At 38.7% G+C, this 27,213-nt stretch overlaps 1 protein-coding gene across 4 annotated transcripts in view; it reads left to right on the forward strand.

Annotated features, from left to right (window-relative positions):
- Positions 1-779: 779 nt before the first annotated feature.
- Positions 780-27,213, forward strand: part of CDKL5 (cyclin dependent kinase like 5) — a 171,775-nt gene continuing 145,341 nt past the window's right edge. For 3 of the 4 annotated variants that reach the window (XM_036017172.1, XM_036017171.1, XM_028523088.2), the window contains exon 1: positions 792-902. The gene's annotated coding sequence lies outside the window, so the exon portion shown is untranslated. Of the gene's footprint in view, positions 903-27,213 lie in introns of all 4 variants that reach the window. The other variant, XM_036017173.1, reaches the window with a different exon arrangement.

A 27,213-nucleotide genomic window follows, 5' to 3' on the forward strand; every position in this document is an offset into this window, starting at 1 on the left:
CCAACAGCCGTTTGCATGCATCTAGCTGCTGTGTAAGGAATCCTCAGACTACCCGTTCTTTGCTCCGAAGGGATTGCAGGCTGATGGATGAGTGTACGTGTGAATGTGTGTATATGTGCGTGTGTGTATGAACCGGTAGCTGCAACAGTTGGACAGCAGCAATGGACTTCGATATTGTTTTTTACCAACGACAGGGATAACCCGTCTTTCATCATTTATTTCCAAGCAATGCCTCGGTTCCCGCTCCAAACGTGCTCTCCCCGCCCTTCCCGGACCCACCCCTCCCAACCCCCGCCCCACGTGTCCCTCCGGAGGGAGACCAGGATAGCAGCGATGCAGGCAGGATTCCCCTTTTTTTCCGCAGTGACAGGCGGATTCCCGGGCCTCCTCGGTCCCCCACCCCTGCAGCCGCCCCTTTCCCAGTCACGATCTCCCCCCCCAACAGCGTCCCTCCCTTCGCACCGACCCCTCAAGGCTCGGGCCCCGCCCCTCGCAGCCACCCAACTCAGGTTGCTAGGGCCTGGAGAGGCAACCAAACTGGTGCGCGCAGAGGTGCGGCGCGCGCGTGCGCGCGCAGGCGAGCTTACACAAGGAACCAACAGTCTTTGGCTTGGAGGAATCGAGCACGAGCAGAGCGGGCGGGGCGCGCGAGCCCGAGTCTGAGCACGAGCGCTCTCTCCGCATTGGCTCCTACTAGAAGTAGGCGGGGTCTTAGGAGCTTTCCCATTTGCCCGAATGGATGGCTGGGGCGGGGCAGTTAGCAAATTAGGCTGCGCGTTCGCTTCTGTGAGAGGGCGGGGCCGGAGGTTTCGATTAGTTGTTGCTGCCGCTGGGCAAGGTAAAGCGGCGACGGCGGCCTCGGGAACTGAGGGGTACCCGGCTGGAGGTGGGGGACTCGCCAGGTGAGTACTTGTGCCGCCGCTTGCCCGCCTGGTCTTTTTATTCACACATCGGTCCCGCGACCACCCAGCTTCTCCCTAGAGATGGGACCCACCCGGTTCCCCCGGGCAGATGTGAGAAGGGGCGGCGACGCGGCGAGGGCGCCCCAGTCTGGAGTGGCCCCTTCTCAGCGGCCCCATTGTATCCCGGGAAGGGCTTCCCCGCCTAGGGGCTGCAGCTGTGTTTTGGGGTGTGAGGAGAGATCTAGAGGAGAGGCGGCGGGTCGAGGCTGCCCCCCAGGACTTCCCTCAGCGGTGGGTTTTGGGGTGCCTCTGCCGCCCCCGCGGCGCTGGGTCCCTTAGGCTTGCGGCGAGGGAAGCCCCTTCCTGCGGGCGCTGAGGACAAGCCTGTGCATCGGAGCCCCCCGCCCGAGTTCCGAGGGAGCCCGGGACCTGCCGGGGGCAGTGAGCCGCGGCCCCGGCCCTGCTGACCTTGGCTGTCCGAAAGGGTGGGCGAGAGACCCACCGCCTGCCCTGGGTCTCCTCCAGCCTTCGCCGGACAAGTTTCAGGCGTTGCTATGAACTTCACGACTGGCATAGTGAGGGGAAACAAAATTGGCCCTTTACCAGACCTTCGTACCCTTCATACCCTCCATACCCTCATAGAAATTAAACCCTGGGGTTTGAAACCATCTCCCAGAACGAACAGGTACTGCTTGCATTGATTCGTCTTGTGCCCACGTTGGGGGAAAAAATAACCTGAACATATTTCAGTGTAAAGGCAGATCTTCCTTGAGGGTTTTGTTTTTCGCTTCACTTGAGTGTTAGAGTACAGATGCCTGGATAAGAAAAACCTGACCTTAGTTATCTTGGCTTAGACGGATGCTGTGATATTTATGTAGATGCAGATCAGTGTTCCGTTTAACACAATCTATTTTAATTGGCTGAAATGTAAGCTGATTTTAGAAAGTCTCGCAGACACAGAATGATTTCTTTACGTGCATCTGAATTAGGTTTGTTTGGACGTAATGGTTATGTGGTTAATGTGAAAGATTACATAGATTAATTTGTATGAAAGCATTTGACTGAAACAGGAGACATAAATATGCATAGAATAGGATTCTCGTTTTAGGTAACATCTGCTGGAACATTTCCAGCTTGTTCCTTTCTTGCTGTAGGGTTACAAAAAAAGAAAAGATCTTCACTGAGGCTATTCTGAATTACATGCGAATGACATTTAGGTGTAAACTTGTTTTCAATTTCTTTAAGGGTTTTAAAATGCTTTATTCATAAAATGTGAAGAAGCTATGTTTACTTGTCTCTATGTTTAGTGTTGAAGTGGTAGTATAATTTTATATTTAACAACCCAATTAGGGTTTATTAATAATACATTTTTAAAAGGTGTGTGTCTTTTTGAGAACACGATAGTTATGTATGTACCTTAGCAATCTTTTTAATTTCTTTATTAAAAGTACTATTTTAGGTTTGAACATTTTTGGCGTTGACACTGGAACAGGAGTAAGGAAGCCTGCAGTGGTATTACCAGTTTGACACCATCAGTGGGTGTTTCTGTTGACAAATGCAGAGAAGAGAACATTTGGGAAGGAAATCTTTTTTTTTTGGGGAGGGGGGTTGTAGGGGTGGGGGGTGAAGGGGGAAGGAGCCAGAAGACAGAAGCTGTAGAACTAAAGCTGCCAGTACAGTGTATGCTGAGCATTTCACAAGTACAAGGAAACCTAATTAGGGTAAAAAAAAATTCAGTTGGATTGCATTAAATAATAGAACTCCAAAAGAGGCATGCTAAATACATTTAATCATTCCAAGAATGTTAAATAATCTATCGTTTCAGAGGAGTTTGGAGGGTCTTCAGTTGAAAAGACTGTCAAATCCCTTTGAATCATCTTGCCTTTTTAACATAGTGCAACGATTAATTTGATATACATAACAGTTTAATGTTTGAATTTTGCTTATTTAGCATGTTTCTTAAGCCTAATTGTTTTAAAAAATAAAACTTGATGTATTTTTAAAAATAAGTAGAAATAAGCATTCTTTCCCCAGAGAGGGTTCAGTTTTTCTTTGCTCAGATTTATAATTTATTCATAATATAGGGGCTTGTGGTAGGGATTTTTTTACTTCTTTATCTCAGGCTTTTGATTTTTATTTATGCCTGTTCCCTGGGCTAAACCTGCCATTATTTTCATTGTAATTTTCTTGGAGTTATTTAAACCAGATCTGCAGTATACCCTGGGGTTTAAAAGAAAAGGCTCCCATTGAGGGAAATTGCAGGACCATCTCGCATAGATGAGTAATAGAAGGTTGACTGACTGTGAATCAGATGTATTTATTCTGTTCCAACTATGCTGCATGGGGTTAAGGCAGTCTCATTTAATGAAAACCAAATTTTACATGGTATTTCTACTTTGAAGGTACAGTATTGTTAACATTACAAGCTGAAATACAGAGGTGAAGAAATTACTTCAAGTATGCTTTTACCCCCCAGCCTTGCTTCACCAGTGTGTCCAAGAATCTATGAGAGACTCTTTCAACAATAGTGGCATTGTTGGAAATGACAGTGGCTTCTGTTGCAGCAGTTTAACCTTTCATTATGATTTATGTTTCAATTTACTTTGTGGTAGAAAATTCAGCTATATCTGAAAATAAGACTGTAGGAAATTTTAAGGAAGTGAGCAAAGAAAATAAGACTTCACTGTGTCTGTTGAAAGTTTACCCTTTTCCCTCTTCCATTTTGATAACTTTGGTGGTTATGTGTTTTATTTCTTCTAGATATTAGGAGATTTGCTAATATAATATACTTTATTTTGGGCAGTTTGTGCAGGATATGACTTTTTCGTCTAATAAATTGATGGCAAGTAATAACAAGACGTTTAAGAACAAAAGAATTCATACACGTAGATCCAAAATGTGAGGGAAATCCTTTAGGTAACCCTTAACTTTGATATAAGAACAGCAACATTTCACGTTAAGTTGCTTTCTAAGTAGAAAGGGCTGTTTACTCAGGATTTAATGATTTTAGGTTCTAAAGTTTTATTTTACTTTATTTTATTTTTTGCCAGCATAAAATTTCTTGCTGGGGGGGGGGCGGGAATCTCAAAGGTTCTTTGTCATTTGATGTTGATGTCCATTGGATTGCATATTTCAATTTACGAAAATAATGCAATTAAAAGACTACATTTAAACTTTCTGTTTGGGAAGCTTTTCCAATTCACTTTTGATCTTAATGTTAGAATTGTTTTGTTGGCAATGTATCACTTAAGTGTTTGGATTCAAATTCTTGATAGTTTGTAGAGTGTTTCCTTTATATACAGCAATGCATGAATGACTGGATTACACAAAGTTCTGGTCTCATTTCACAATCAAGTTTGTACACTTCTTAATACTGAGATCTGTCGGTGGGTATGCACTTCAAGAGTGAGGACCTTCTACCTAAAGAGGCTTGTAGCATTTAGACAATTCAGATTTTAGTATCAACAGAAATTATTTATTAAATTAAAAGGACCTAGCCCATTTAGGTCTCTGAAATTGTGACCATTTTGAGCTAAGCTCTTTATGTACTTAGAAACATTTGTGTTTGAAATGGTTCTAATTAAGGTCAAGTTTTGGGTATGGTCTCTCTTTTGGGCATTCTTCTCTACAATAATTAAGTTATATCCTATTTATTGAGCTTTACTGAATACCAGATACTATGGCAAATAATTTGTTTGCATGAATATACGTGTGTATGTGTGTTCTCACACAACAGATGTTGATATCACAACATCTGTTATTTCTTATTTCCTGTATACATTTGACCAAGTGGACTCAGAGAGAGAAAATAATTCGCCCAGATTACTCAGATAGTCATCATCAGAGGCAAAACTTCCATCCAAACTGGTCAGACTTGAACTTGTTTTCTTCAAAATCATGCTTTCTGCCTCTCTTTAGAACCTGATTCCATTTCCTGGGGTGGTACTAGAGATATCAACATGCCTCCTGGAGTTCACAGGCTACATTGGCAAGGCTACCTAACCTTTAGTCACATGGGAGGCTGGACGCAGATTCATCAGCACTGCTGGATACGACAACTGGAAGTATAGACTTTTCTAACAGGGTCATTAGTTCTGTTTCTTTATAAATGAAGGCTGTACCTAATTATTTATACCCAAAATGAGTGTCTGTTTCTAATTAACCACTCGGTATTTCATGTTTCTAAATGTTCCATTCTAACTTTTGACTGACTTTGATTAAATTTGCTACACTAATAAAGGCTATGAAGATATTTCTTGAATTCAATTTTGTGGTTTGATGCACTTTTTGAGGTAAAATGGCAGCCATTACAACTTGCAGGTGGTATCTCTTCTGTAAAAGTAATGACTTAAGTGAAATAAAGTCTGGAGGTGAAGTCTTCAGAGATATGTTATTGTTGCTTCTTAATGCATAGAAGTTGGACACTGACAAATTTTTTCTACTCGAAAGTAGAATTTTCTACTACTTCAAGCCTCTCATGATTTTGTGTTTGTGTTTAAACAAGACCCATCGGTAAGAGAGCTAAACAGTTGCTAAGCCCAAAGGAACGCTCAGAGGTCCATGTTAGGGAGGAAAAGGACTCAATATGCTATTCTGTAATTGATGAGAATCAGTTTGGTCACTTATTAGGATTAGAAAGGAGTGATGAATATCATAGGAACTCAGGGCCAGAAATCATCTTGGTCAAAGCAGGACAGTTATTCTACAAAGATGGGACCTATACATAGTTCTTGTGGATTTCTTTACCAAATATGGGTTTTCAATATGCATTTTTAACAGCTTTATTAAGGTGTACTTTATATATCATAAAATTCACCTGTTTTAAGTGTGCCATTCAAATATTTTTTTTAGGGTAAATTTATGGAGTTGTATAACCATCACTGCAACCCAATATTAGAACATTTCCATCACCCCAAAAAGATTCCTTCCACCAACATGCATTTTTTAACCTTATTTACTTGCTTCCACCTAGACCCCTTTAACATCAGACACTGATAAGTGAAATGATATAGCTAGCTCTTGGAAGATACCTTTTAAAATATCTCCTTATACATTATTATAACTTCTTAGTACTTTTTTATTTTCAAAAGCTTTTGCCTAAACATAATACATAGTATCAATAAAATATTAAAGGACAGTACTACGAATGGTATAAATTACCCTGTCTTTGTGGTTTTGATTATATTTTATTTTGGTCTTTTTAAAAATTATTTTTAATATGTTTATTGATTTTAGAGAGAGAAAAAAAAATATTGATATGAGAGAGAAACATCATTTGGTTGCCTCCCATTCACACCTTGATGGGGGAAATCGAACCCGCAACCTAGGTATGTGCCCTGACCTAGTTATGTGCCCTGATTGGGTATTTGGGATGAAGCTCCAACCAACTGAGCCACACTGGCCAGGGCTGTTTTGGTCTTATTTTAAATCAGCAAATAAAATACAATGTTTTTAATGATACATTGGAAATGCAGGGGTGGGGGGGTGGAAATCAAGGTAAAAGTAATATAATTATTGGGCAAGAAAAAAATTCCTTTAAGACTTGAAACCATGGACAAAATATTTGGTTTTCTTGATTTTAAGCCAATGATATTGTGCATTTCATTCTTTGAGCTCTAATCCCCCTTGAGAAATTCATACCACAGGGCATGGGCTTCATTAAATTCAGGTATTCAGACACATTGCCTGCTTTTTGCATTGTTTCAGACTGGATTGTTGTGGGATTTGAAAACAGCTTGACCTGCAAGGTACTATATAGCTGCTTTTTCCTACCTGTATCATTTTCTTTTTAGTTACCCTCAATGGTGGGGGGGGGGTGGGGGGAGTAAAGCTAACTTGGGCACAAGTTGTACAGGTTAGATTCATGCCCACCATTCCGCAGGTGCTTTCCTTTGCTAAGTGTACTGTGTGTGTAGATGGACACTGCTGATAAGATAGCTTAGGAATGTTAATTTTTTGGTTTGCATAATAGAGGAATGCAGTGGTTTGGTTGGAAGTAAAATGTTGTGAAACTGTCTAACCTTTCATTGCTTTTAGATAGACATTTCTGGATGAAAAGCAGTCCTTACAAGTGCCATGCAGGTAAATCAGTAACTTCTTGTGTGGTAGTTTGTGTCTGGATTTTTAATAACAAACAGATTGGACACAGTACCACTAATAGTTTACTGTAAATTCAATCATAACTGGTTTGGAAAAGGTTACTTTTTTTTAAACTGTTTAACAGCTATGGCTGTGTGATTCTGTTGTTACTTTGTGTCCTTTGTAAGAGAAAGTGCTAATATCAAATAGTACCATATGAAGTACTTTCTGACAATATAATTTTTTTGACTTAAAGGGCAATAGTGATTTTTTAAAGTAACTTGGTTTCTGGAAGTTAACAAAACATATTGATGAATACATTATGGTTTCTTTTTTTAAGACTCTTAAATTATTTTAGGTAAGTTTCAATTTTAGATATGCCTAATGACTAGGTTCTGGCAGTGTAAAATTGTATTATAATAATCAGATTAAGCACACACTCATGTGAGGAAGATATGGCAGATAAAAAATGGTGATAAGTGATAGTTGAAGAACAATTTACTGAGTTGGATTTGCTCAATTACCCTAACATTGGCCAAGAGTAGAAACTAGCTTCCTGATGAATAGAATCCTTCAGAGATTACAAAAGCTGGATCAAGTGTGACATATCCTAGAATTTATCCACACACCCCACCTTGGTTTGTCAGCCTCTTGTGGGACATATTAACTTAATTGCTAATAATTATAATTAATAATATTACCACTAAAATTTAAGATTAGCATTGCAAGAGAAAAGAAAAAATTTTATTGTTAATAATTGAAAATAGTTGAGGGAGAGAAAAGCTACCGTATTTTGCTGTGTATAATGTGCTCCTACATTTTGTGTGCATTATACATGGGATTATTATACCCATTATTATACCCATGGTATGTAATCATCATATCCATGTATAATGCACATCCTTATTTTTCCCTCAAAAATTTGGGCAAAAGTGCACACTATACATGGCAAAAACACAATACTTTTGTGCAAATGGGTGTTTCATACTTTATTAGTTTTTTTCTTTCTAAAATAACCTGTCCTAGATGCGAGGATCTGTCCTTCATTTAGCAAATACTAATTGAGTGTCTACTATGTATCAGACTGTGATAGAGGCTGGATAGAATGATACATAAAAAGAAAGTAGGCCCTGCCCTCAAATACTTCACAGTCTTTTTTTTTTTTTTTTAAGATTATTTATTTATTTATTTTTAGACAGGGGGAAGGGAGGGACAAAGAGAAGGAAACATCAATGTGTGGTTGCCTCTCACGCACCCCCTACTGGGGATCTGGCCTGCAACCCAGGCATGTGCCCCAGACTGGGAACTGAACTGGCAACCCTTTGGTCCACAGGCTGCCACTCAGTCCACTGAGCCACACTAGCCAGGGTTACGTTACAGTCTCGATGTGGAGGCAGAGAAGTACAGGACACTGTGGGAGTGTATAACAGGGTAGGGATTGGCTATCTATCCTGCGGGGGGGGGGGGGGGGGGGGTGGGGAGCTGGTAAGGAAGACAAACCGAGGAAGTAACATTTACAGTGAGACCTGTTTTCATGGCATAAGGTGAAAATACCCTCAGGCAAGGTAATAGAGATAGAGGCTTTTGAAAAACAGAGCCTTTTAAAGAACTGGAGAAATCCAAAATGACTGGAAAGCAAAGTAGGCAAAGCAGAAGTAGGCAGGGGCCAGGTCTTGAAAAAGCTTAGTAAAGGCCAGCTGCTGGGTTTTTGAACTTGTCTTAAGTCTCCTGGGAAGCTATTGAAGGTTTTAAGCAGGGATGTGACACGAAATGAAATGCCACAAAAAACAAGGGTTTTATCTCAATGGGAACCCTGATACTTTACCAAAAAGGTCAAATCTCTGAAAGGTAAAATATTCTTCCCTAATCTCATTAAAATAAAGTTTTTGTAACTGCTTCTAGATTGATTGTCATCTGTGATACTCTTTTCATTGCTTTTATAGGAATTAACTTTAATTTTCTGAAGGCTGCTCCTTTTCTTTTATCCCTCACCATTTTGTTAACCTTATATAGTAGTGCCATTTCTATTTATAACTGAGTTAAATATTTTTTTCCCTAACAGTTTTAGCTCTCTTCCATATTTAAACTTAAAATTCTGGTTAATCCCTCCCAAAAAACACCTTTAATCTGCTCAAGCTGTTTAATGTTGTAATAAAATGTTTCATTATATATCAACATTAAATTTGCTTTATTCTCCCCCACCCCCAAATACAATGTCTTAAGTCTAGTTTAATATTTTTCAGCATTTATGTTGTATTGTAGTTAATCATATCTAATTTTGAGCATCTATAATATTTTTGGAGAATTTTGTTAATATTGTTTAAGATTACTAATCTTTAGCAAGACTACCATTTTCAAATCTGGTTCACACTCTGACCATATCATCTTTTACATTAAACTGGTCTCCGTTGAGCTTCTCATGTTCAAGTGAGCCTACACACACACACACACACACACACACACACTGTAAAGGTGTTATTTTATATATCCTAATTTTTTTTCTCCTTCTACAATAAATGTCCCTACTTGCTCAGTTCTTCTTTAGAAGTCTTTAATCCTGCTAAATTTTTGTTTGCCTTGTTGATTGAACAGACATTCAGGTCTTCTTTGGTGAAAGTGTTAGTTTGTGCCTGTATGGAATGCTGTTGCCCACTTTCCCCCTCCACATAAACAAAGAGTATCCACAGCATCACCTCTTTCTTCAGATATTTCCTTTGAAAACTGCATTTTGATGCAGCCTCTAACTTTGCTTACTTTGGCCTTGAGTTCTGAGGCTTTTCTGAACCATTCTATACCTGCTCTGTTTTGTTGTCGCTTTGATCTTTTTTTTTCTCCTTCTCCTTTTTTCTTTTCCTGGTGCTGGTAACTTGAAGAGTTTGCCTTGGTTTGTGTCATTACTTTTTTCATTTCCTATCCAGCCCAGGACATGTATTTTAAAAGAGCTGCCTCATTTCAGATTTTAGAGTTTGAAACTGATGTTTTGTGTTAGTGCCTTTTCTAGTGTCCAGAACGACTGCCCTTGATTAGAGTTGTGCTTTCAAGTCTGTCCCTCTGTGCAGGATTGGTAAAGGAAGGCTATACTTGTCTGTCTTTGACTGACTTTATGATAGGGTGACAGTTTGGGTATCTTGGTGTTAAGTGTTCAAGTAACTGAAATGGTGTCAGCATCATAGTAAGTGATGGAGATACAAAGCCAAGCTGTGGCGTTGTGCCCTTAATGGAGCTTGTAATCCAGCAGAAGAGGCAGAAAACAATGACTAAAGTACAGGACGATATGCACATTTAGATGGAAATACAGGGTGCTGGTACTCTAGGTAAGAAGAGGAACACTTATCTCAGACTTAAGGGGACTGCAAAAACAATGATTCCTGAGTGTTTGTGAAGAGTCCTAAAAGAAGCCCAGAATGTCAGGTAGAGGGAAGGAATTTTCTTTCAGATGGCATATTCAAGGACATGGATGTAAGTAGGAGTGTATAAAGCTGGGAGAATAGCAAAAAATAACGTGGATTTGTGTATTGCATGCATTACTTTGACACTTTTACCCCATCTACATCCCAGGGTCTTGATTTTCTTTATGGTCATCTTTTGGCTTTTTTCTGTCCATTTTTGCTTTTACCTGAGAGAATAGGAAGGAAATACTAAGACCAGGAATTTAAATAGGGGATGGGCCTCTGGAAAAATGGATAAGCAGATGGTAATGGTTTTCTACTGCAAGCTCTGTGGAGGCATGGAGTGTTGTTGATTGTTGCTTCAGCCTCTAGTGCATTTCCTGGCAATTAGGAAATGCTCAATAAATATTTCTTTTATGAAAGGTGTCTCCTTTTTTGCTCCCTCCCCATCTCCTTATGTGAGTTCCTTCTTCCTTGTTAAGTGGGTTCTCTTCTTTGGGAGGTACCTACCTAGTGAGTCTTCCTCTCTGTTAGCCTCATAGACATGCTTGTCCCATATGTAGTCACTGGGCATAACTGTCATAACTGGATCCACGTTACTCTGCCTGTGCTAAGCATACAAAGGTGCTAATGGCTTCCTGTGGGGCTCCTGAAACTTCTACCAACGTGTATACAGTATGGTAGATGAGAGGGAGGCCAAAGTTGACACCTGTAAGATTGACATTTCTTTGAGTTTTTTCATGATTTATTGCATGAATTCATTGAAGTGCTGATCTCTGTTCCAGTATAAACCCTTGTGTGTGCATGCATATGTGTGTTTCTGTATATCTGCATTGTACATTACTTGTGGTTAAGCAAAAACAACATTCTGTGAAGATGTTTATTTATCGGGTGGCTTTACACACCCCAAATTACTGCTTATGTCCTCACATTGGGAAGCTGCTTTTAAGGGTCTTACCACATTGAGGTAATATATTTGTCTTACAAAAAGGTACTCTCGGGATGCAGTGTCTTCGCCATAGAATTCACTATACAATAATAGCTGGTTAGTTAGATGGAGGGTTTTTTGTTTGTTTGTTTTTTAGCACAGGTAGCAGACTCTTAAATACCTTCTCTACACCTTGGTAATTTCTCATATTATGGCTTCCTTTCCCAGAAAACTCACATCCACAGTCTCTTTTACAGCTAGGATAAAGTCTTGTGATCTAGGTTTGACCAGTCATTTACACAGTGAGACTTGTGTATAGAGGTGAGCATTATGAGGTGGATATCCTGTGTGAATTGATGACCTAGTGATCACATTGACAGGGTGTTTGGTTTTTAAGGCATGGCAGTGGCAGAGCTTATAGAATTCAGTCTTGAGTGGTATTGGTGCTGGGTGGTGGCAGTACTGTCTTTTTATCCTATTCTCTGATCATCTTTGATTTGTGGTTAGATGTATTAATTTTGGATATTTTCAGCCATTACCTCTTCAAATATTTTTGTTCCTCTCCCTCTTATTTCTGTGATTCCAGTTACCAGTATATTAGAACCTTTGATCTTGTCCCACAGCTTTTGAATGTTCTCTTCTGTTTTATTTTTTTTTAATTGTATTTATTTATTTTTAGAGATGGGGAAGGGAGGGCAGGGGAGAAACATCAGTGTGTGGTTGCCTCTCGAGTGCACCCTGCTGGGGACCTGGCCCCAATCCAGGCATGTGCCCTGACTGGGAATTGAACCAGTGACACTTCGGTTCACAGGCCTGTGCTTGATCCATTGAGCTACACTGGCCAGGGCTGTTTTATTTTTTTTTATTTTTTTCACTCTGTTTTCTCTCAGTGTTTTAGTTAGGGTCGTTTCTATTGACCTATCTTCTTGGCTGAGTTGACTCAATACTGAAGAGCCCACTGCAGGCACTCTCATTTCTCTTAACTGTATTTTTCATTCCTAGTACTTTCGTTTTATTCTTTCTTATAGTTTCCATCTTTCTGCTGAATTAGCCATCTCATGTTGCATATTGTTTTCTTTTTGGGTTAGAGCCCTAAACGAGTTACTCATAGTATTTAAAATTTCATTCTAGGTAGTTCCAACATCTGATTCTGTGTCTAGTTCTGGTACATTCTTTGTCTTTTGAGTGTTGTTTTTTCTTTTACCTTGTGATTTTTTTGTGTCAAGCCTGACCTATTTTGTAGAACATTAGAGACTAATGTACATACTTTTTATGTCTGTAAGTGTGCATATCTTTCCTTCTACTAGACCTTTACTTCAGGGATTTGAATTAATCTTCTTAATAGTTGGGCTAGATTTGAATTTTTTTGTTGCTGTGCTTATCCTGAGTATATCTCAGGCTTCAGTTCTCACGGAGATACTTTGTGATTAGGGTGGGAGCTGATTTATTCCAAGTTTCAGGTCTTCCTTTTGAATTGTGCCTTAAAGAGGGTCTTCTTTTTCTGACCCTTGACTGGTAGTATCTGCTGTTTCCTTGTCACTGGAAATTGGTTGGCTTAGAGGTGGGGAGTGGTGGTGGGGTGTGGTCTTTTGTTCTGATTAAACCTCAGGTTTAGGCTTGCATCAGTGTCCTAAGGTTTCGCCCCTCCCCTGGCTATTTTGGTGGGCTCAGGGTGTAATCTTGTCCCTCTCCCAAGTGTAGGGTGCCTTCGTATTTTCCCAGTGGCAATGAGTTTTCACCAATGCTTTAAGGAAAGAGACTCTTGGCCTTTCTTTTACTGATAAAGGCTTTTCTTTAGTGGAGATAGGGAGAGAGCAGGATCTCAGGGCCTTTTCCTTTCTGTGACTGCCTGGCGGGGTTGGTGGAGGAAGATACTGCAAAAGGTTGGGCTCCCCCCAATTTCTGCCACCCCCAAACCCTGCACTGGTTTCACACTGTCCACTCAGGAAATCACATCAGATTTTTTTATCAATTTGCCAATTATTGTAGCTGAACTCTTATCATTGTCCAATTGCAGTTTACCCCAGGTGAGTGCATGGTTGTTTCCTCTGTAAGGTCCTGCCTCTCAAGATTTTGAGCCAGTTGGTTCTATGATGCATTTAGTTTAAAGAAAGTCATGAATTTGAAATGAATCCACCTTTTTTGTTTATCTTTTACCATTTTTTAATTTGTAACCCATTTGTGTGTGTCTTTATATTTTAAGTACCAGCTCTTTTTCATTGGAAGAGGGGCAGCTATGTTTCTTCCAGCTTTTTTATTTTAGGGTAAAAGACAGAAGTTTGGTTGCTCTTGAAATTTTAACAGGCACATTTAACTTAGTCTCAGCTTAATTATTATTCCCATCCTCCTGAATAGGGCAGAAGTTTTAGAATGGTTTGTCTTTTAACCCTAATTGCCTCGACCATGTTAGTTATTTATGTTTTAGTTTTGTTTAAGCCATGTTAAGCCTATAAAAATAGAGAATGTTTATTCATCAACATGTTTTTCACGTTTCTTTGCTCACTACTCTTCATTTACCCCATTTCTAAACTTTTGGGTTCAGTTTTCTTCTTTATAACACATGTTCTTAAGTAGTTCTTTTACTAAATGCCTGTTAGTAAACTTGGTCTTTGTGTTTTTGAATGTCTTTATTTTACTTTTTCTCTTGATAATGTTGAGCTGAGTACAGAATTTTATCGTGACAGTTATCTCTATTCTTGTGTTTTGACAAGCCTTGTTAATGAGAAGTCTTTAGTCGTTCAGATGTAATTTCTTTGTATGTAGGTAATTATCTTTTGTCTTGGGCTACATTTGAGATGTTTTCCTTGTTTTTGATCTTTTGCAGTATCTCTAGATGTGGATTTGTTTTTATTTACACTGCTTTTATTTGGTGTACTCCCATCAGTCTGAAGATTTATATCTTCATTTGTGGGGAAAAACTTATTATCTTTTAAAATAATCTCCATTTTCCATTTCTGGAACCATTATTTAGATATATGTTGGAGTTGTTTATTGTATCCTCCATATTGCTTAACTTTTCTTTAATATTTCCTGTTTTTACTTCTGGGTGATTTCATGACCCATACCCATGAGCCATATTACAATTCACTAATTTCTCTTTAGCTATATCTAGTCTATTGTGTAATCTATTTATTGAGATTTCTCACAGAAAGCATTTGATTATCTTTTTATTTTTATCTTTCTCCTTTTTATTGAATTTATTGGGGTGACACTGTTTATACAGGTTTCAGGTGCACAAATCTATAACACATCATCTGTATTATGTGTACTACCCCAAGTAAAGTCTCTGTCTATCAGCATTTATACCCATTATATCCTCCTCTACCTCCCCCACTGCCACACAATCACCATACTTATGTCCTTGGCTATGAGTTTTTCTCTTTTTTCTACTTTTATGCTCACTCCATCCACCTAGCCCTTCCCCTCCACAGCTGTCAGCACTATTTTGCTTGTTTGTTCATTTTGTTCATTATTTCCATATATGAGTGAAATCATATAGTACTTGACTATATTTTTAGTGTCAAAATTTTGGTGTTGTTTCAAAACCTCTTTAATTTCCTAAGGACATTTTGTGGGAACATATTTTTTTATTTTTTAAAAAATATTTTATTTATTTTTCGAGGGGAAGGGAGGGAGAAAGAGAGGGAGAGAAACATCAATGTGTGGTTGCCTCTCTTGCACGCCCTACTGGGGACCTGACCCACAACTCCGACATGTGCCCTGACTGGGAATTGAACCAGTGACCCCTTGCTTTGCAGACCAGCACTCAATCTACTGAGCCACACCAGCCAGGGCAAACATTTAAAAATAGAGTTATGTTTGGATTATTTTCCTAGCTGTAGTTTCTGAAGAATGAAATCTCCCATTTGTCCTCTCTCTCTTCCCTCTGTCCCTCCATGTTTTGTTTTTATTTTGTAGCTTGCAACATCTGACAATCTGGGAATTGTCTGCTTGCGCCTGGCTGGTAGAATGTTCCTTTGGAGGGCTTCTTCATTTGTCTCTGATGGGACTCTTTGAGTTCACTGCTTCTGTAATGTTCTCAGATAGGTTTCTGACATCTGGAGAGTGTTGTGAATTTGGACTCTGTATCTGTGGTAGAGCAAAGACTGCTTTCGTCACTCCTATGTACAGCTCTGGGCCCATTTCTTTTTTCTTATTTACCCAAGGACAGCTCTTTGTATCTCTTGGCTTCATACTGGTGGTTTAGTTTGAGCTTCTTTGCCATGCATGGAATTGAGACAATTGCTTTGGTTTTCTGGTCCCATAATTATTTGAGTTTGCAGCCCTTGGTTTAGAGGGCAGGAGTGAGCAGGTCTTTGTCCTGTGAAGAATCTCATTTAATAAGCTTCTTGTCTTTGCAGCCACTCCTTTCTATTCTAGTTGTCCTGACTGTTGACCAGGAAGTAGTTGCAACCACAGGCATCTTCTAACTTGAACAGATTACTTACCAAAATTTCATTTAGACATTAATTATGTAGAACAGAGTTTCTATTATGTAATAGGAACTATGTTATTTAAGAAATGGGTAAGTTTCCCAGGTAACCCTCAGGAGTCTATTCTTTCCAGTATGTAGTTGAAATTCATATAGACCCTTTGGGACTGTAATCAGTATGAAGAAGGTGATTTCTATGGGGAGGTGCATTTTAACATTCTCAGTGAGAACAGGGAATATGGTGGTTTCCATCTTCAATTAATCTTCTGTGGTGTGACCTGCCAGCTAGTCCCTGTAATTGTTAACAACCCTGACTGCTATTCTCAAACCTGCCACTGAATTATCACCACCCATACTTAGCACATAGCCTTGCCTCCTCTCCACTGAGGATGCTGAAGGCCTTCTGGCTGATTTTCTGCAGGTTCTGGTTCTATGTGCAAATTGATCAGTTCCTGTATTCCCAGAGCTGTTTTTTCTTCCTGTCTCAGAGGATGAAGTACTTCTGCTGCTGTTTGAGACCAGTCACTTGCCCGGTACCCTCAGCTTCAGTGTCACTGCTTTGGCATATTTTTTCTGTCAATTTCCCATTCTTCCTCCCCATTATGTATCCCAGTGGTCCTCAATTGCGGATCATTTCTCTCCCCAGGGGACATTTAGCAATACTTGGAGACTTTTTCTCACAACTGGGTTGGTGATGGTGGTGATGATAATGGTGATGGTGTAGGTGCTACTGCATCTGGTGGGTAGGGACCAGGGGTGCTGCTAAACATCCTACAATGCACAGTACAACCCCACAGCAAAAGAATTACCTGGTGCAAAATGTCAGTAGTGCCAAGGTTCAGTAACCTTGCTGCAAGCCTTAGAGTCTTGCTGTGATTCCTTTGTTTTTCTCTGCCCATTTTTTATTCCTAAGGTTTTCATCCCAGAAAAGCTTCCCTGAACTCCTTGTCCACTCCTTCCTAGCTACTTAACCTTCACCTGTCCATCTCATCTAAATGTCTGCAGGAGTGCTCTGTATATATTCTGTCCATTTCTCCTCAAACTTTAGCTCTTGCTCTCTGGCTTGCCACCCTCACTACTTAAATTGTTTTTGCTGAGATTGCCTGTGACCTCTGGTGTGCTGCATCAGAGGCTTTAGTCAGTCCTAATTTTACTTGACTTTTCTGTTGCACCTGACATTTTTAATGACTATCTACTTGAAGCAGCGTGTTCCCTTGGCATCCCGGTTGTGCATGTCCTTCTCTTACATTTCTTTTTTTTTTTTTTTTTTTTTGCATCCTTCGTGGGCTTGTCTTGATCCACTTACTCCTTACCCACTGCTGTTAACCTGGGTTTGACTTCTTGGCCAACTGTTATCTTAGATCATTGTCTCAATTGTGCCCAGAGTTTCAGTTCTACTTATATGCAGATGTTTTTCTAAATTCTTTCCCTCCATTTTTCTATAAGCTTCTGATTCGTTTTTAATAACCTGCTGGCAATCTACACCTGAATAATTTTATAGGAGCCTTTTACGCAGCGTATGGAATGTGAAGTACTGCATTGTTTCCTCTATCTTGCTCCTCCTCCTTGATTTAAAAAAAAGTCTCAATGTCTGTACCAACTACCCTGGCTCTTAGATTAGATAGTTGGATATTATCTAAGTCATATATATCAGTTGCTAGTATGATATAAAATCTGATTTTGAACTTATCAATGACTTGCTTGAAAGCCTGTAGTGGTACTGTCAAGCCAACAGGAGAAGGAGAAAGTCTGAATTCCCTTAGATGGCTCATCAGGCTCTCTGGTATGTTTTCTGTCTACCTACCTCACCAACCTCACATCCTTTCTCCATCTGCCTCAAACACTATGCTCTGGCATATAGAGTTCACCATAAAATTTTGTTTCAAATTTGATTATGCTGCCTCCTTGCCCTGAATGCAGTGTTTTTCTGTAGAGTGTGTGGGTCATTAGCTCTCTTGTGGGACTCCCTATTTCTCATGGAAGCTACAGTTAGTAGTCACCTTTCTCCACTTCTCTGGAGAAATGTTATTGGGTAGTATTCCGTGTTCAAACTATCGTTTTAGAGAGTTGGGACTGGATAAATGCCAGCATTAGTCTTGCTATAAAAGGGTAGGCAGTGGGCATGGGTAAAGGTGTTTTATAGCTTTTCAACTATGTGGTTTATTATTAGCCTTTTTCTTTTCTTAGTTTCTATTACCTATAAGTTTATTAACTTTCAAGGGTCCTTCTAGAAAAATATATCTTTAGGGGGAGAGCTCTTTATTTTCCTACATGAATTTGTGGATTCTTCAGCTCTATTGGATTTTCCCATCCATTCAGTCTTAACCTGCTTCATAACTCCTTGGAATTCCTCAATGATCTATCTGCTGGAACACCTACATTGCCAGGGCTTCTCTGGACTTATTTTTTATATTTGTTTTGCTTATTTAATGGGTTTTAATGGTGGGAAGAAAGGTAAGCACATGTGTTTGGTCAGCCATTTTAAAGCAGAACTTCAGTGCCCTACAATTCTCCATTGTAGACATCTTGGCAAAGAATGTCTTTTAATGTGAATCCTTCTGAAAAATTTTCATAATTTTCTTAGGACATTGTCTTATATGCCCTTTGGGAATCACTGGGAGTGGTGATACATGACATGGATGGGAGGGAGTGTGCCACATGTATGGAGGGTGTAGAGGAAACATGCAGATTCGACTAAGGGAAAGGTCACCAGTTAAAACACATTTATTATTTTGGCCAGTCTGGTCAGCATTATTGGTTTCTTTTGTTATATTTCTAAAAATTAGTTTAAGATTGAACATACCAAAATCTATTTATTGGCCATTCGTATTTTTCTTTGTGCACTTTCTTTTCATGTCTATACAGGTTTTTAAAAAATACTTTTGTAGGGTTTGCATGATTCTTTCCTTTTAACATGAAATAAGCAAACTATGCCAAATGTCAGATCCATTGTTCATTTTGTAAGTTTAGATTTGTTATCTGATTCTCGGAAAATGAAAATCCAATCCTGGTTTTGTGATTATTTAATACATACCTCTCAAGGTGGCTGTGAAAATTAAATCAAATAACAGAAATGAAGTGCCCAACCCAGTACTTGGTACATAATAGGCAGCAGTAAATATTAGTTTGTTTTGTACATTCTTTCTCCTTTGCCACATTTCTAAAATAATGACAGGATCCATACTCTATCACAGGTACTTACTGAACCCTTGTTAAATGAAGAGCAGTATGCGAAATGCCCTGAGGGATACAGAGATGTTTAAGGCTGCTTCCTTGTCTGGAGATAAACATTAGCTTATTCTGTGTGTATGTGTGTATGTATTTAACCTTTCTAGGCTTTTTTTCCTTAACATGCTGTTCTGAAAACCTTTCAATCTTTACAACTGTGTTATTTTATTTTAGCACAGAACACTTTAAAGGTTGTTATGCTACATCTAATTCATTACACTTCTGTGAGAATAGTCATTAGCTCCACTTTCTAGATAGGGACCCTGAAGGGTGATCCACCCAACTCCTGGCTGGTGTAAAAATAGAATATATTGGGATGCTAACCATTGTACTTCCAGCCTCAGTAGGAGCTGAATAAATATTTGTTGAAATAATGAGTCATCTGTTAAGCCCATTCCTAAATTACATCTTTACTTCTTACTGTTTTTCTCTCTTCCTTTATACTTTATGCTGCTAATGTGGTTAAAATAGCTTTCAAGTTCAGTGGTTGGTGGAAAAGACATTGGAAGTTGGAAGACATGCTACACTGCTTTAGTCATAATGAAAAAGGAAGGTTTTTGTGCTGATACTGATTGTATTTGCCAATTAAATTTTTTGCCCTGGTGCTGCTTTTTTTTTTGCAAGGCTACCTTTATGGTTCCTGTAACAGCTGCAAGGGGCTTCCCAAGTTTGGGGCCAGGGTAAATGGCCCAATTTGTTGCACTCTGAGGATGATTCTGCTGTTAATAGTCAGGGTTTTTTTTCCATTTAATCTCCAGTAAAGTAGGAAAAAAATTACCAATTTTAATTAGGTTGTGGAGATTTGAAGGGAAAACTTTTTAGTGGATGAACTAACAAATATACAGACTTCAGTGGAATAAGTAATTAACATCTCAGTTTACTCTGTTTTTAGCTTTTAGTAGTTTGTTGGTGTGGATAGTGAAATAAGAGTTCTTAGTAAAAATGATAAGACCCCATATAGCACTGGTGGTGGGACGTCCATGGGTTTATTGCACTGCACACATGGAATAATTCATTTTGTCTTAAACTTGTTAAATTCATTTCTTTAAAAAAGATTTCTAAACAGATAGATCTCTTCATCAACTTTTGGTTTTCCCAGTTCAGTTTTCTACTTGGGGAGCATTCAGCGAGGCTTACAAATAACTATTGTCTTGTAAAATAATGTCATAGTTAAAAATAGGTCTTTGGAGGTTAGAAAAACCCTTGGTTTGATACTGGCTTTGGTACTTCCTATCTGTGTGACCAGAGTGAAGGTATTTAATGACTCTGGGACTGTTTCCTTATTTTTTAAAGTGTTAGGATGAAATGTGATAATGTATGTAAAAATACTTAGCATCATGCCCCATGTATGGAAGTGCTCCAAAACCACTATCTTAAACCATGTGGCTTATTTGTTAAGGATATAGCCTAGTAGCGAAGTATGGGGTTTTTGGAGACTGACTGGCCAGGTTTGAATTCCAGTTCTGCCGCTTCACTGGCTATACAACTAATTTCTCTCTTTTTCTCCTTGTTGCTCAAATGAGGTTTTTGGTAGTAAAGGACCATAAAGTGTTTTGTGAAGATTAAGTAAATTAATATAAATAAATTATATTTATTTATATAGACCAGTGCTTAGCACACAGTGCTATCTATTTATTTTAGCTGTTATTATTTTATTACATTTGAAAATCTGGTACTTCACCAGATTTTTAATTTGAAATATTTTGTTCTACTGGAATTTTTTGCAACTCTTTTACGATTTATATGTTCCATGAGGGCAGGGTCTGGTCTGTTTTGTTTACTGCTGTGTTGGTAACATCTGGTATAGTGACTGGTATAGTGTACTCATTCAGTAAATATTTGTGGAATGAATGAGTGAAGGAATGAATGACGAATGTTCCAATTACCTTGAATTGCATTTGCTAGTATTGTAGTTTAAGTAGTTTTTTCATTGTTATGTCACCAAAAAAAATTGTAACAAAACTTGCAACAAATTCCCAATGTTTACAGCTGAAGTTCAAGTTTCTTAGTTTTGCATTCAAAAACCTATTGAATCTAACCATACCCAGGTTTTTTCTCTTTTAGAATGTTCAGTTTTGACCAGCTATCCTTTTTCTGTTTCAAGCATATGATTCTCTGTGTTGTTAATTAATTCACTGGGTGGTTGTGATTTCCAGAGAAATGGTAAAAATGAAAGCACTTTGAAAGTTATATATCATTATTATAATTATCTATAATAATCCTCAAATGTTTTTAACCAAATTTTGCTGGAATATACCCTCTTCTTTTTTGCTCATACAACTTAACTGTAACCCCACCATTTTTCCAGACCTAGTTCAAATCCTCTTTCCTGTGTAAAAGATAACCTCCCCTAAGTCTAAGATGAGCACTATTTTCTTTGAACATTTATAGCCACTGTGATTTATATGCTTCACTTGGTAATCATGGATCTGAATCCTTTCATCTTGCCTGTTGTCTTGTATTAACTACAATCTTGAAATGTCTAACTCTTATTAAAATCAGTAAACACTTACTGAACAACGATGTTGTCCTAATCTCTGGGCACAAAGTTTTTATGTATTAATTCTAGTTTCCACAATTGAATTGTAAGTGATTGTTGGAAGACAATATACTGAAGTATATTGCATTTTTTGAGAGTTTGAGGAAAAAATCAATTTGAATTGGGCACACCAAAATGGAAGTGGTTAGGAGCACTTCACTGATAAGAGCCAGGGGAAAGATTTATGTAGAGAAGGAGGTGTGGTAGCAAAGAAAGGAAATTATTTGATTGGCTACAGCTGAAGGCCTAGTTTTGGTTTGCTTTTGTGCATTAGAGCCACCGCACTTCAGTGGCCTCCTTATTTAATGAATACTACTTTATGAATAAAGACTATGCTGTATACTCCCTGGTTTCATGAATGATTATACATAATAAAATGTGGCAGTGGGTAATTAGTTGATGTATCATTGATGTTAAAATTCAATTGCAAATACCATTTCCATGTTAGAACCAGCCTAGCATTTGTCTGTCATGCCTGGATTTTTGTTAATAATTGGTTCATATTTATGTTTTCTTTCTTCTTCAGTTTGTTTTCAAATATGTTGACTTATATCCTATTTATTTTCCCTCCACCAAGACACAAATGCTGTCTTTCCTTAAATTGCTTACCTTGGATTTTCACAGATCCTTTTGTTGGACAACTATTTCTCCCATATTATTCTATCTTTGTAAGATCTATCCCTGTAGTGATTTATTGAGGTCATTTTGTTTTAGTCTTTGTGCATCAAATCAAAAGAAGAAAATGTTAATAGAATTTTTGTTATTCATAATGAATTTGTTTTTTAAAAATGGTTTAAGGTTGAAACCAATAGCAACAGTCTAGCACCAGTTGAGGGGTTTGTGAAGAGGCGGTTAGCACTTCTTGGGGCTTTCTGAAGCAGGTGGCCTTTGTGTACAGACTTGAAGGAGGAAGTGTTAGGATATATCTGGTGTGAACCCCATTATTTGATAGGTTGAAGTCAGTAACTGGAAAGTTAATTTTAAAAATTGGTAAAGCCCTAAGTAATTCATAAGAATGCACAAACAACAAATATTTTGTGATAAAGCATGTTTCTTTGCCAGTCTTTTGATATAGGACCAAGGCTTTTTTTTTTTTTTTTTTCATGAGTATGGATCAGCTGGCTAAAGTTCAGTGCCTTCTTTCTTGTATGAACCATACTCATAATCCATCCTGTCTGTCCTGTAAGTCCAGTTTTAATTTCTTTTTTAAAAATATGTATTCATTTTTAGAGAGAGAGGATGAGAGGGTGAAAGAGAGAGAGAGAAACATTGATGTGAAAGAGAAATGTCAATCAGTTGCCTCTTGTATATGCCCCGCCTGGGGACTGAACCTGCAACCCAGGCATGTGCCCTGACTGGGAATTGAACTGGCAACCTCTCTCTGCACGATGATGCCCAACCCACTGAGTCACACCAATCAGGGCCAGTTTTGATTTCTTGAAAGTGGAGCAATAATATAGACAACTTATAAAACCATCTAGTGCAGAATTGGAGGTTTTTACAATATTCTATCTTTTAATGTTATCTAACCTATATCTAATTGATAGCCACAGTTTTAAAGTGACTCATCACTTTCATCAAATCTTGCCAAAGCATCCTACATAATTTTTACCAAAATGGCAACTTTCTTTTAATTGGTTTACATACTATTTAGTTGAAAACCTTGCGATGTGTATTATTAAAGGAGTTGACAGTTTTGGGGAAGAAATGCCAACTAAGTTTTGGATGCTAAGTGTGCAGATCAATTGAAAGAAGTAGAGGAGTGAAGTTGAGCTAAAGCTCAAGTTACGTATGAGCTAAAAACATTTGTGCTGTTGGCATCAGCTGGTCTGTTTTACAAGGTCATGGGGAGTTGGCCTGTTAAGAGACATGCTGGAGGGTCAATATGGCTTGAGTGCACAGTGCAAATGGACATTTGTAAATTCATTTTATGCTTTTCAAAAAGTCCATTTTCCATGAATAATACACCTTTTCACAATATAACAGAGATAAATGAGTTACTGAGTGCCTGGAGAAAATTTCTCTGTTCAAATAAGATCTTTGTGAAGCCATTTTCCCAAGTAGAGTTTCCCCCTTCTCCCAGACATAGGTGGTTTCTACCTCTTCTGGGCATGTAAAATACCTTGTATAGACCTTTTTTGTACTTCTCACATGTAGTTAATTCACAAGTTTGCCTCTTCCAGGAGCTCTTCCTCTGAGCAGCTTTTGTACAATATCTGGTCCATAGCTAGTACCCAAGAAATTGAATTAAAGAGTTCTGGCCATTTAAATTGATGATGCAACCCAGTCTTGCTGAGATTCAGTCTTCATTGATGTGCCATAAGAAAATAAGTCATCATTATCTGTAAATTGAGTCCAGAAAATATTTCAGTATACTTATACTCAAGTATATCAATTATATCTTGGCATATTCCATATGTCCAAGATACTGTATTATATCTATAAAGTACTGACTTTAATAATCCATGATTCTTGTCTGTGGATGCATAATCTAATAGTACGATGGGAATGTATGGGGAGATGAGATTAATTAGAGACTGGAAGAATCTGTGTGGTTTTGGCAATACATGGGACCTGAACTGTATTGTGAGTGGTAACAACAGTTAGGACTGTTTGGCACATATTTACTGCTTTATTGCACTTTTTTTTTTAAAAAAAAAGATGTTATTTCTTTATTTAAAGAGAGGGGAAGGGAGGGAGATAGAAAGGAAGAGAAACATCAATGTGTGGTTGCCTCTCATGTGAACCCCACTGGGGACCTGGACCACAACCCAGCCATGTGCCCTGACTGGGAATCAAACCGGCAACCCTTTGGTTCATAGCCCATGCTCAATCCACTGAACTACACCAGCCAGGGCTTATTGCACTTTTTAAAAATTGAATTTATTGGGGTGACATTGGTTTACAAAACCATATAGGTTTCAAGTGTACAACTCAACTAAACCTCATCTGCACACTGCATCGTGCACCCATCACCCCAAGCAAAGTTTTTCTGTCCCCTTCTCACCCCCCTTTGACTATCTTCACCTACCCCAACTTCCCTTTCCCTTCGGCTATCACCACACTGTTGTTTGTGTCTCTGTGTTACATGAATATTTTTTTTGCCTAATTCCTTCACCTTCTTTCATCCAGTGCCCCAGTGTCCCTCCTTTCTGACAGCTGTCAGTCTGTTCCATATATGCATGCCTCTTTCTATTTTGTCAGTTTAGTTTGTTCATTAGATTCCACAAAAAAGTGAGATCATAGGGTACTTGTCTTTCTCTGACTGACTTATTTCACTTAGCATAATAAACTCCAGGTTCATCCATATTGTTGCAAAGGGGAAGAGTTCCTTCTTTTTTCACAGCTGCATAGTGTTCCATTGTATAACTATACCACGGCTTTTTTATCTACTCATCTACTGATGGTCACTTGGGCTGCTTCCAAATCTTGGCTATTGTAATAATGCTGCAATAAAGATGGGGTGCATATATTCTTTCAAATTAGTGTTCTGGGTTTCTTCAAATATATTCCCAGAAGTGGGATCACTGTGTCATAAGCAGTTCCATTTTTAAATTTTGAGGAAACTCCATACAGTTTTCCACAGTGGCTGCGCCAGTCTGTATTCCCACCAGCAGCACATGAGGGTTCCCTTTTCTCCTCATCCTCACATGCACTTGTTGTTTTTTGATTTATTGATGATAGCCATTCTGACAGGAGTGAGATAATATCTCATTGTGGTTTTAATTTGCATCTCTCTGATGATTAGTGACATTGAGCATTTTTTCTTCATATGTCTATCGGCCATCTGTATGGCCTCTTTGCAGAAGTGCCTATTCAGGTCCTTTGCCCACTTTTTAAATTGGGTTATTTGTCTTCTTGGTGTTGAGTTGTATAAGTTCTTTATATGAGGTCTGTCCAGAAGGTATCCAGCCACGTAATTTGAAAAATAGAGACATTTACTGAAGAAGACACAAGACATAAGAAATATTGTACATAAGACAGTGATGCCTCAGTCCCTTTCAAAGTAGGAACCTTGGGACCTCACACAGTTCTCCTAATTGCTATCAGCTGCCCTGTTGTAGTTTCCTGAATCTCATTGACAGTCTAAAATCTCTTCCCTTTCAAAGGGGATTTTAGTTTTGGGGAAAGCCAGAAGTCACAGGGCACCAAATCCGGACTTTAGGGGGGCTGAGTCACCTGGGTGATTTGACGTTTTGCCAAAAAACTCTGCATGAGACGTGATGCATGAGTGGGCACGTTGTTGTGATGAAGCTGCCAGTCACTAGTTGCCCATAGCTGCAGCCTTCTGAATCATCCAAATAGTTTCCGTGAAGGAATGAATGTTCAAGCTTAACATAATATCTGATACAAATTCATTGCTCGCTCAGTCATTTTGAATGCATGGCCACACAGTACACATGCTCACTCATTGGCATCCTTTACCTCCCCCACTGACTAGTACAGTGAAATCTTCATTGTTCATGCATGTGCATTCCAGTTCACTCTCCTTGACTGCCAGGTTACACAGATGTTGTGCAAACAGTTCTTATTACATTAACAATGGCTGGACTTTTTCTGGACAGACCTCATATATTTTTAAAGTAACCCCTTATCAGATGTATCATTGGCAAATATATGCTCCCATTCAGTGGGTTTCCTTTTCGTTTTGTTGATGTTTTCTTTTGCTGTGCCTAAGCTTTTTAGTTTTATGTAATCCCATTTGTTTATTTTTGTCTAGGTCTCCTTGGAACACTGTTCCTTTACTTTCTGTCACGTACTCCCAGTCTTCTTACTTCCATTTCTAGCCCTTTTCCCCTGCATTATTTTTGTTTTCTTTAACAATCTGCCTTTGGCTATCTTTTTCCTCTTTCTGGCCTTCGTCTAACACTTCATTGTTTTAACCCTAACTTTGAGTTTACATACCTCTACTGGACTGTAACTTCTTGGAGAGTAAGTTGTACCTCTAGTTCTTAAATTATCTAGTATATAATTTTGTAAGCAGTAGGTGTCACATACCATTCTCTTAAATTTAGCTTCCCGTCCCCCAAACTTAGTTTCCCTTCCAGGCTTTCCTTTTTCTGTTCATGGTGTTGCAGTTCTCCCTTTAACTCTACATTCTGGCCAGCAAGTTCTGCTGCTTCTGTCTTCTGAGTGTTATTTGTATCCACAGCATTCTTTTCACTTTCATCATTGCTTGCCAATTAAAAAAAAAACAAATATTGCCTGCATGTTATATTCTAAGTACTGTTTAAGTGCTGGGAATACAAATATTGCAGATCCAGCCCCTTGCTCTTAGAATACCAGTTAGGGAAAGAGACTCTTGTCCCACATTTTGTTGAGCATATGCTTTATTGACTGCCTTCTCTGTGCTGAGTGCTATTGTAGGCACAGATGTATAGTATTGTAGAGTCCTTTACCACAGGCTGCTTACCTCCAATGGGAGAACTCTAGAAAACATAGCTACTAGATCTCCTTCATTCTATAGTACATTTTCTTCTCAGGAGGAAAATGTGCTTTAGTTTTTTGAAATCCAGATGAGTCTTGCCCTGGCCAGATAGCTCAGTTGGTTAGACCATTGTTCCAATACACCAAGATTGCAGGTTTGATCCCCAGTCGTGGCACATATAAGAATCAACCAATGCATAAATAAGTTGAACAGCAAATTGATGTTTTTGTCGTCTTCTCTCTAAAATCAACCAACCAATCAATAAATTAAAATCCAGAAGATTCTTAAC

The sequence above is a fragment of the Phyllostomus discolor genome, chromosome X, assembly GCF_004126475.2.
Source record: "Phyllostomus discolor isolate MPI-MPIP mPhyDis1 chromosome X, mPhyDis1.pri.v3, whole genome shotgun sequence".
NCBI lineage: Eukaryota > Metazoa > Chordata > Mammalia > Chiroptera > Phyllostomidae > Phyllostomus > Phyllostomus discolor.